The sequence below is a fragment of the Amblyomma mixtum genome, chromosome 3 (assembly GCF_055824585.1).
Source record: "Amblyomma mixtum isolate Tamu chromosome 3, ASM5582458v1, whole genome shotgun sequence".
NCBI lineage: Eukaryota > Metazoa > Arthropoda > Arachnida > Ixodida > Ixodidae > Amblyomma > Amblyomma mixtum.
In genome coordinates this window covers 117,055,058-117,066,069 of record NC_143014.1, presented here as the reverse complement: position 1 = coordinate 117,066,069, position 11,012 = coordinate 117,055,058, and positions in this window count along the sequence as shown.

The following is an 11,012-nucleotide window of genomic DNA, read 5'->3' as shown; positions in this document are numbered from 1 at the left end:
GCCTTCATTAAAAATCTATGGGGAGGGGGATATGCACGCCTCTCCAGCCTAAAGTCTTAACTCTTTCGCTACCGCACCATAGGCCATCGTTCACATATAAACGATTCAAATCGCCCGTGGAAAAAAAGCTAATTTCGGAGCGTTGTGGACGCGCTGCGCTATCTAGTTTGTGTGCTCAACAACTGCTCTTTTGATTTCATTTACCGATGAAATGACCCATCAGCTCCGTGAGGCACGGAAACTTTAGCCTGCACCTCACCCGGACCTTACCAGACAACAGGCCAAAAACCTACGTAAGGCCCAAACTGGGACAGTCATGACCCCCATTCTTCTGTCTAGAATTACCACACAACCAATCGATGCCAACTGCTTACATTCCGGTAACATAGCAACAGACGAACACATCCTATGGGACTGTAAGGGAAATCCACCTCCAAAAGACCTTCTACCGGCTCCCTCCCGGGAGGCCTGGCTTGGGCTCCTGAGGGAGCCTGACAAGAACACGCAAGCCAAGCTTGCGGACTGGGTGGGAAAGGTCGCCCTCCGTCAGGGTCCCTAGTTAGGGGGCTATTCATCCCGCCCCATTGATCTTTTAGATCAATAAAGTTTCTCTAATTCAATCCAATCCAATTTCAGTTTTTGTTTTGGCGTTTCGACATAAGGGGGCGCCGTGAAAACTAAAACTTTGAACGGCCGCAGCAGCGTCAGCCCGAAAAAATGGCGTCCGCATGGCGTCCAAAGCGACAGCCTTGGAGGAAGGAAAAATTCCTCCATGGCGAAAGCTGACGCCGAGCATGTCGGCCGGTTTCGATTTTTTTTTTTTTTTTTGCGACAAAAGCAGCGGCAACAAAAGTCAGGCAACGATGTATAAACGTCGAATTTCGGTTTCGATAGCGAGACTTGGGCCTGGAACGTCAGCGCGTACTTGCGAGTAAGTTCTGTTTTCGTTCGCTCTCTGTTTTCTGCAATTCATGCGGTTTGTAATGATGACAGTGGTTTATTTTTGTGCTTCAGGGTATTCACAACATATGGCGAAGACAGTTTGCCAAATGCTCAAGGTCGCGTCGTGTTTTTCAACCAAGGCGACAGCCAGGTGTCCGTACTGGCGCATCGCTGCGGAATGGCGCTTGGAGATTACTCGACGCCTCGACATTTTTTTTTGTGCTCTTCACGGCGGAAGTGATGAAGAGCGTGTGCGAAAACACTAATAAGTTTGCACGGATGGTGATTTTGGACAGGCAAACATACGCTCGGCGTGACGGCTCATGGGAAGACGTGAATCCGTTGGAGATGCTGAAGTTCATTGGAATCGTCATATACATTGGAATTGCTGACCTGCCGCGACTCTCTCTCTACTGAAATACTGGAATAATCTATTCTGGCCTTCTGCCATAAAAAATAATTTCCTAAAATTGGTTTTTCGCTTTTTTGTTTGTTCGTATTCTTTTTTGCACGTAGTGGACCTGGATGATTCAGTGGCGGCAGCATCTATTGGCAAGACTTGGAAAATATTGGCAAGACTTGGAAAATGCCAAAATTGATCAAAAAAGAAGAAACGGCAAGCTCGTCTATCGGAGAAGAAGACAGGAACAAAAATCAGATGTTATGCCAAGCACCTGTCAGTCTACCTCTGCTGCACATCTTCACCCCTGATTCCTTTTCACAGTGGCACCACAGTCATGACCCCGTACTTGACCGGCCATAGAAAGTGCAATAATTTTTCCTCATAGCTGAAACTGGGAATAATGACAGCTATAAACATGTGCAACAGTTTGTATATTCCAGTTTTCCTCTAATCAAGTTCTGGCTCAGTGCAGCCGGTCATTTTTGTTCATGTACTTTTGCAAACAGAACTCTGCTGTTTGTTTCATTCAGAAGTGTAAATAATAAGCTACAATTTCATGCATTGTAATAAGCGCTGGGTGTGTTAATTACTTCTTGTGAAAAAAAAATTCCTTTCAGTACACTCTAATCGTCCATTTTTCCGCGGTAGCGAAAGTCATGAAATGAAATCAACCGGTCTGTAGTGAAATTCGGTTCGGAGGGCGACCTCATTGCCCGGTCGACGAAACCTCGGCTTGCGCGTGAGCCGCCTCGTTCCCCGGATTTTGCTCACTCGTCGGAGCGTGTCGCGTCTGCAAGACGTGTGGCGCTTCGGCTCCGTCATTTTTTGACAGGAGCCACGACTCAAGTCATTGGATCCCATCAATTTCGCTCCCTTTGGATTCGGCAAGTTCATCGGCACCCGTGGACACCAAATTCATTTAGGTGGGCCCCCTTTTACAAATTTTAAAGCGGTTTTTCCTTCCCGCCTCCGGCGCCGACGCTATAGGCCTAACGGCTGCGCCGGCGTTCGGCTGTGAGGGAACCACTTCTTTCGGCAAGATGGCAGAAACACTTCTGCAACGCGGCTATGACCCGGACGCCATGTCTTGGTCGACCGTTCCCGTCAATGTGGAACCCAAATCGGCACCCGCGGACTCGATCCGCAATGCAAATCTTCTGCGCCTGCTTGAGCGCCGCTCCAGACGCGAGGCCAAGATAGCGGCGAACGCCACGCCAACCACCGACAAGGCTGCTGCTACCCGCCAAGCTCCCGCCTCGCAAAAGGCGAAGGACGCCGGCCCAAAGGGCCGCAACCCAGTTACCAAGTGGAGGCCCAAGCCTTCACCAAAATTCCACCTAGATGACTTTGTCATCGTCATAAAGCCCCGGAAGTCATTCGCCATCCGGGACGTCTTTCAATACGGCGAGCTCGGTGCCGCGTTCGGCGCTTTCCTCGGGGCGCGTAAGGCGTCCGATTTGAGCCTCCTTTTATGCAAGGACCAAAATTTGATCCTCGCCAGCACCCGGAACGCCCACGTCGCAGACCGTCTGCTGGGAGATTTTTCCATAAAATCGACCAAAGGAGATGTGCCTCTCGCCGGCCATCTCAAAGAACATGAAGAGGACGTCTGCCATGGAGTCATTACGGTGGCCAACCATGAGACGTCCGAATCTCTTCAACCTAGCGTGCAGTGGAGGAGCGGCACTCTTCTGGATATCCGCAAGTTCGGCAACTCAAACAAGACCCGGCTCACCTTTGCCGGCACGGTGAAGCCAAGATACGTCCACTACAACTCTGAAATCGTCTCAGTGCAGCCGTATTTGCGCACTATTCCGGCCTGCAGCTTGTGTGGAATTGTCGGCCATCGGGCAGACTCTTGCCCCAACCCAGCACAAGATAAGTGTGGCCTGTGTGGACAGCAGGCACCCATAGAAGAGGGGGTGCGGGCCCCTCACCAGTGTATGCCCAAGTGTGCAGTTTGTGGTGGTGGCCATGCCACGAACTCGCGGGACTGCACTGCAAAATACCGTCCCGGCAAGCCAGCCGCCCCTAAGGGCGGGAAATCCAGCGTGACGGGCAGGCAGCCACGTCACCCCGGTAGCGTCGGCAGCGACGCTTCAAAACGACAGACGCCTACCAGCGGGAAGGACGTCAAGGGCTGGTGGTGGTAGTGGTTTATTTAAAAATAAAAAAGTGAAGCAAAAGAGTGTTGTCGGCCGCGGCAATTGCTATCTAATGTCTTAAGCACCCGAGCTGCAGCCGGCGGAAACGAAAGGGAAAGGGAGAGGATAGTGAGGAGAAGTATAGAGGGGAGCGACAGCAAGAAAGGACAGGGGAGAGCTTTGTACACTATTTACAAAATACAAAGGTAATCAAGTTCGCGCCGCTCGCGCGCTAATGTCCAAGCATTGTCCGAAAATAAGTGCGCGCGAGCGGCCACTGCGCACAATCACTTACACAAGAAATAAACTCTGTGTACATAGCCACGCGCACGTAGCGTCCTGTCTCAGACTAATCGCGCGCGCGGCACACTGCACTATCAAGGGCTGTCAAGTGCCACCACCGCCCCCACACGGCGGCCGGGAGAAGCAAGCCCGCTCCCAAGACAAGAATGGCGCGGCCGGTTCCTGGGCCAACGCTGTCAAAAATGGCAAACAGGTGAGCGGTTCAGGCAGGGTTGCCTCCTCCTCCCACCCCCTCTCCCCTCCCCCTTGCTCAGTAGCTGACACTGAGCTCCACAACCTTGTAGCTTCTCTCCGGGCCCAAAATGAGATGCTACTTGCCAAAATTGAAGCCTTAGAGGCTAGAACAACTCCCCATCCCCCTAGTAACCCCGACACAGAGGCTATGGAGAGCGAGACGGCGGCGACACCGGCTCTGGAACCTTCCCTTGCCGAACCCGAAGCCCGTCTCAATGCCAAATTTGACACCTTGTTGGAGACAGCGATGGAACGCCTCATCGCTCGAGTCATGGAGGCTATCCCCTCTATGATCGCTCAACCCGTCGCGACTAACCACCGCCTTTCTCGCAGAGCCGGTCGCGTATCTGGTCGGCCCTCCAGATTATCCCGGCGAGTCAATGACCTTCACGATGACGAAGACAGCTGCCCCCTTCCAGGTGCTGAGCTTCAGCCCCTGGTATCTGGCTCGGGGGCAGCCTCACTTCCACCTCTCACGTCAAAATCTGAGCATGGCGGGACACCCTCGGTGTAGGCGCTCCCCCCTTTCCAAATCGGCTTCCCCCATTACGATTACTCAATGGAACTGTCGGGGGCTCCGGTCCCGTTCCAAGCGCGCCGACCTCCGGCTTTTCTTATCAACCTTTGAGCATTTGCCAGCGGTGGTTGCCCTCCAAGAGCCAGGGAAAAGCACCACACTAACAAATTATACGACGTTCCAGCAGGACCCCTCGTCTTCTCTGTGCGTTCATAAAAATTATACAGCCAACCAGGTCGACTTAGACATACAATTTGAATACTCCTATGTAATGGTGACCCTCCTCCCACTCCGCAAGCAGGACCCACCGTTACACATACTCAATATATACTGCAATCCGAAACTGCCGAATGTATCATTCGCGGACCTCTTTAGCCGCGCGCTGAGAGTTGCGGGTCGGGACCCCCTCCTGATTGTGGGCGATTTCAACGCTCCCTCTCGGATGTGGGGTTACTGCCGTGAAGAGAAGCGGGGACGGAAGTTGGCGGAGCTTGCGTCAACGCTGGGCCTCACTCTTCACACTGACCTCATCCATCCCACTCGTATAGGCAACTCCGTGACAAGGGATACGTGTCCGGGCTTGACCTTCACCCACAACATTCAGTACGCAGACTGGATCAACACCGAGGAAACCCTCGGCAGCGACCACTGCCTCCTGAACATTACGATTAGGACCTATCCTTTCGCGCGACCAACAACACGAGCCCGACTCCCAGATTGGACCAAGTTCAGGCAAAATTATAACACTGCCACACCAATACATGAACAAGGCTTGGTCAGAACAATTGGTCTCTAGCGTTCGCTCCTTCGAAACTCAAATTCAACTCTCAGAGGCGGTCTCTGATGTGTACAACCATCTGCTCCACCTCTGGGAGGCCCGGCATTGCCTCGTCCGTCGGTGGCCCCGGCAGAAGCACAACCGGAAACTTAAAGCTCGCATCGCCGAGCTCACTCAACGAGCGGCTGAGTATGCGGCCCAACTCGCCGACTCCAACTGGGTGGCACGATGCAACACGGCCGCGCGGCAAATATCAAGCCGGAACACGTGGCGACTTTTTCGCGCCCTAATTGACCCCACGCAAACACGCACGGAAACTCAAAAACACCTCCAAAGAGCCATACACAGCTTTCAGGGCAACACAACTCAGTTGGCGCACAAGCTCCGGGACCAGTACTTGTGCACCACCCAGGACCCCTGCGGGCCGGCGTACTCTTATGCAGGTTCTGAGAACGTTGAGCTGGATCAACCGTTCCAGCTCCATGACCTGAGGGCGGCTCTGGCAAAAATGAAACGTGGCACCGCTCCGTTTCGGGACAAAATTGCAGTCAAATTGTCAGCCAACCTCCCCAACCCGACATACTTGTCTTTACTGAATTACATTAACTCAATCTGGCTTGGGGAAGTACCACTCCCCATCGACTGGAAGGCCGCCCTGGTCACCTTCATTCCTAAAGTTGGAAAGGCCATCGACACGGGCAACCTCCGCCCCATCTCTCTGACTTCCTGTGTGGGCAAACTCATGGAGACGATGGTGCGCGACAGGTTGTCCGAGTTCATGGAATCCAAACATCTTTTCGCAGACACCATGTTCGGGTTTCGCCCACACAGATCTGCACAGGATGTCCTGCTACAACTCAATCGGGCTGTCCTCGACCCCGTCGAATGCCCTCACAATGACAAGGTCGTACTCGCCTTGGATTTGAAGGGAGCATTCGACAACGTTACCCACGAGATCATTCTCACCCACCTCTCTCAAACTAACTGCGGCAGAAACGCCTTTCAATACATTCGGTAATTTTTGGCAGACAGACAATCTTACATTCGAATCCAGGATAAGCAGCATGGCCCTTTTCATTTAGGAACCAGGGGTACACCACAGGGCGCGGTGTTCTCTCCCCTTTTATTCAATCTGGCTATGATGCGCCTACCGGCCCAGCTGGGCGCTGTCACCGGTGTACAGCATGCGCTGTACGCCGATGACATCACCCTGTGGGCCACACAGGGTTGCCTTGGAGACATTGAGGCCAACCTGCAGGAGGCGGCGACCATAGTGGACCGTTATGCTCGCCGCTGCGGCCTCCAATGCTCCACCCAAAAGTCTGAATTTGTGCACATACGCCCCTCACCAAAGTGCACAGCCAAAATTTCATTGTCTCTTGAGACAGGTCCAATCCCTGAAAAAATCGAAGTCCGGGTACTGGGGCTCTTTATACATCAAGACAGGCGGTCAGAAACAACATTGGCCAAACTCCGTCATGTGGGGGACCAGGTGGGCCGCTTAGTCCGCCGGGTTTCTAACAAGCGCGGGGGGTTACGATGTAAGGACGCCTTGCGGCTGGCGCATGCATTTGTAACCAGTCGAATTCTATATTCGACTCCATACCTCCACCTGCGGAAGCAAGACGAGGATTCACTTGAAGTCATCCTCCGCAAAATTATTAAGCGGGCTCTGGACCTCCCCGTGAACACCTCCAACAAGCGCCTCCTGGGGCTGGGCATGGTGAACACATTTCGGGAGCTCCGGGAAGCCCACTTGACCAACCAATACACACGTCTCTCGAAGACATCGTCGGGTCGCCGCCTCCTTGCCCGACTACACCTCCAACACACCACTCTCATGGAAGAGCGCGTACGTATTCCATCCCAGTGGAGATGCGCCCTCCACGTGAGCCCTCTTCCCGCGAACATGAACCGTGAGGACCATAATGGCCGGCGCCTGGCGCGGGCGGGAGCCCTGGCCCGCCACTATGATCAATGGGCTCGGCAGCACTGCAAAGATGCCAACGTACACTCACCTACGTCGCCTCTTTGTTGTGCAGATGCTGGTGTTCGCGCTCGTGCCTTTCAGTCCGCTTGCTGGTGGTGTTGACGCGAGAGGAGCCATCGGCAGCACTCTTCAGCCGGGAACATCGTCCTCTTGTCCCCGGAACTCCGACACTCCGTCCTCCATCCCGGCCGGACCGCAATCAACTGGCTCGCTCGAGTCGGCACAGTGCCTTCTTCGTGCCCCCTTCAGCCGACCTACCACGGAATACTGCACGGACGCCAACTTTGGTTCCTGCCCGAGTACGGCGCATGCGCCAGTCTACCCGCCCACCCTCCTCCCAACGATAACCAGCATGCATGGCTACGTCACCAGAGCGTGCAAGCTACTTAAGGACTGCACCACCGCCCGCGACGCTTAATGGTCTCGGCAGCACTGCAACGATGCCAACGTACACTCACCTACGTCGCCTCTTTGTTGTGCAGTATAAGGTATGATCAATCGCTATTTGCGCGGCGTACGCGTTATGCGGCCTTGCTAGTGCTGCCGAGCCCACAGTGCTGTGTCGCAATTACCTTTGAATGTCTTGGCGTCATACGTCAACTGCTGATCTTGTCGGGTGACGTTGAAGTTAACCCGGGTCCCAACACCCGCGGCGCTGCTCCGCAAGATAACTCTGACATAATGGAGGCTTTGCAAGAACTGCGATCTGGCCAAGCATCTTTGTTGTCAGAAATGAAAACAATTCGTGGCACGTTAACTGAAAACGACAAAGCGCTGGGGGAAATAAAAACCAGACCAGCGAAGATTGAAGATGATTGCGCAACATTTGCCGCAATAAAAACAGATATCAGCGATGTTCGGGAACTTTCGGAGCACAATGCCGGTGAAATATCAAACATTATGTCTAAGCTGGTGCATTACGAAGACAGGGTGCGCCGCTCGAATTTATTATTTTTTGGATTAAAAGACACTAACCCTGAAACATGGGCTGAATCTGAAAACTTGATCACGAAGGTATGCAAAGAAAAACTAGATATAACAATCAGCCCCACAGACATTGAAAGAGCTCACAGACTAGGAAAATTTGATGCCAACAAAAACAGACCAATCATTGTTAACTTTGCTCACTACAAAACAAAAGAGAAAATTCTTTCCTCTGCTAGCAAACTAAAGAACAGTTCCTACAGTATTTCGGAAGATTACTCGAAGACTACCATCTCTGCCAGGAAACAGCTACTTGCATTTGGTAAATCACAAAGTGAAAAATACAAACTCCGCTACAGTAAGTTAATCATCGGCAGCACTACCTACATTTATGACCATATTTCAAATGAAGTTGTTCCCCGCACCCCATAGCTACTACGTAATCCTCCCGAAAAGCCTAAGCTCCGCCCTTTGTCCATTCTTTACACTAATATTCGCAGCCTTGTACCGAAGTTAGATTCCCTCGAAAGTCTTATACGCACTACGGAGATCAAAATAATTGTACTAACCGAAACATGGCTAAATTCAACAGTAGGGGACTCCGAAATAACTTCCATGTTTCCTGATTTCAATATCTTTAGACGCGACAGAATTAATAGGCGAGGAGGAGGTGTACTAATAGGTGTTCATCATTCTTATCCTTGTTCCGAGATTAAACTTGATTCCCCTCTCGAACTCCTTTTAATTAAGTGTCATGCCTCGTTCCCTCCTGTTATCATTGGTGTTTGCTATCGACCCCCTGATCTAACTGATTCCTTTGTTGCTCACTTACACGAAGCACTCCGCGTAATAACTACGTCCTATCAGCACATTCCCATTCTTTTTTATGGTGACTTCAATTTTCCTGACATTACCTGGTCCGATCTTCCCACCATTACATCAAAAAATAACATTGTAAGTGACTTTGTTAGCACGTGCCTAACCTTTGGCTTGTCTCAAGTCGTATCTGAACCTACTAGGCAAACTGATCATTCCTCCAACATTCTCGATCTCATTCTCACTTCCCACCCTGATAAAGTTTCTACGCCACTTCATTTACCCGGACTTAGTGACCACTCCATTATACTAAGCACATTTTCATTCCAAGTCCCAAGCTTGAAGAAAACCAAAAAAACACTTACATTATACGACAAAGGTAACTACGCTGCCATGAACACAGAACTAGCCGATTTTGGGGCGTGGTTCGTCCATGACTTTTCAAGCCGGTCAGTAGAAACTAACTGGTCTCTTTTCATACACAAAATGCATCAACTAATAGATAAGCACATCCCTACTATCACGATCACAGAAAAATCATTGTCACCGTGGTTTCACAACGATCTGAAGCGCCTTAAAGGGACCATGAAAAGAATTGAAAGCCGCTTGCAAATGTTAGAAGTGATGCTCAGAAGCATTGACACCAAGTATGAGTCTTCGGAACTCAGCCGGCAATTTATTATGAATTTTTAAAAACCGTGTTTTTCAAAATTCGCGGGCCGCTTGGTGTCTTCGTAGGGAGCAATTCTGAAACCAAAACCGGGAAGATAGACGTCACTAGTCCCATGACGTCGGCAGGCCACCACACGCTGTCATTCGCTAGAGCCGCCGCAGCTTCGACGTCACGGGCACACTTCCGGTAGCGGTGAAAATCGTCTGCTCGAGCTGCCGCGCGACCCCCTGGGGCAAGCGCGAGCGAGGGCATTGCCTTCGCGCATATGGTTTTAATTTACCTCTGCCGCCTCTTTCTGTCGCGAGTTCGGGAGCCACTAGCAGTGCCTTTTTCGACCGCCCAAGATGAATACGCCTTGCTGTGTTGTCGGCTGCAAACCCAGTGACTGGCGAGGTGTTGAACTCAGGCATGTTACTCCTAGAGACGTGCGTGAGCGAGCAGCCTGGATGGAGCGCATCGGACTGCCAGCGTCGCACGCACGCCGAAGACTCCGCGTTTGCGGTCGACACTTCGCACCTGACGCTTACTACTATAATCCAGCGCTCGTTCGATAGTCAGGCATGAATTGTGTTCTAAGTCGGGCGGCGCGATTTTGCGATCCCGCAGCCGGGTGTCCAACATCATTCGAGAGTTGAAGTTTAGATGTGTCCGGATGCCTTCAACAAGACCTGCAAGGAAAAGGATGTGATACCCGTGAGCCTTCGCCTAAAGCGCCCTGTAACCACCGCAGAAGGCCTGCGGCTGGTGTCCAAAACGGAGCAACAGTTATTAAGTGCGCGGATACACGAGTGCCATTCCGTTCTCCGCAAAAAGGAGCTGGACCGGTTCTTCGCGCGCCGCCAACTAGAACACAGGATGCCTGAGCTCTTCCCGCGGGTGGACGCCTTTGCCATGGAAGCGGCCTCCACTGCAGCCAACAAACATCGTGAGTGTCAAAACAAGAAGTTGTTTGCCCTACAGCAGCGGCAGAAGAAACAGCCTGACCCCCATAACTCTGGCTTTGTAAAGAACCTCTCCTCCCGTCGCTTAACACCGCCCGAATCCTCTGTTCTCGCAAAAGGACATGGATTCAACATATCATCTGGTCCCGCCCTCCCAAAACTAGTCGCGGCTGTTGAAGATGCGATCCAGCACCTGGAGCCGCACGTCAGGGAAGAGGTCCGCCTGAAAGCGATTGGTGTCATCGCCAAGGTACCCCCCAAATTTCCGAGCAATCTGTCTCAACTGGAACGAAAAGCCCTACGCGGTCTCAGGGACGACACCGACATCGTCATACTCCCGGCAGACA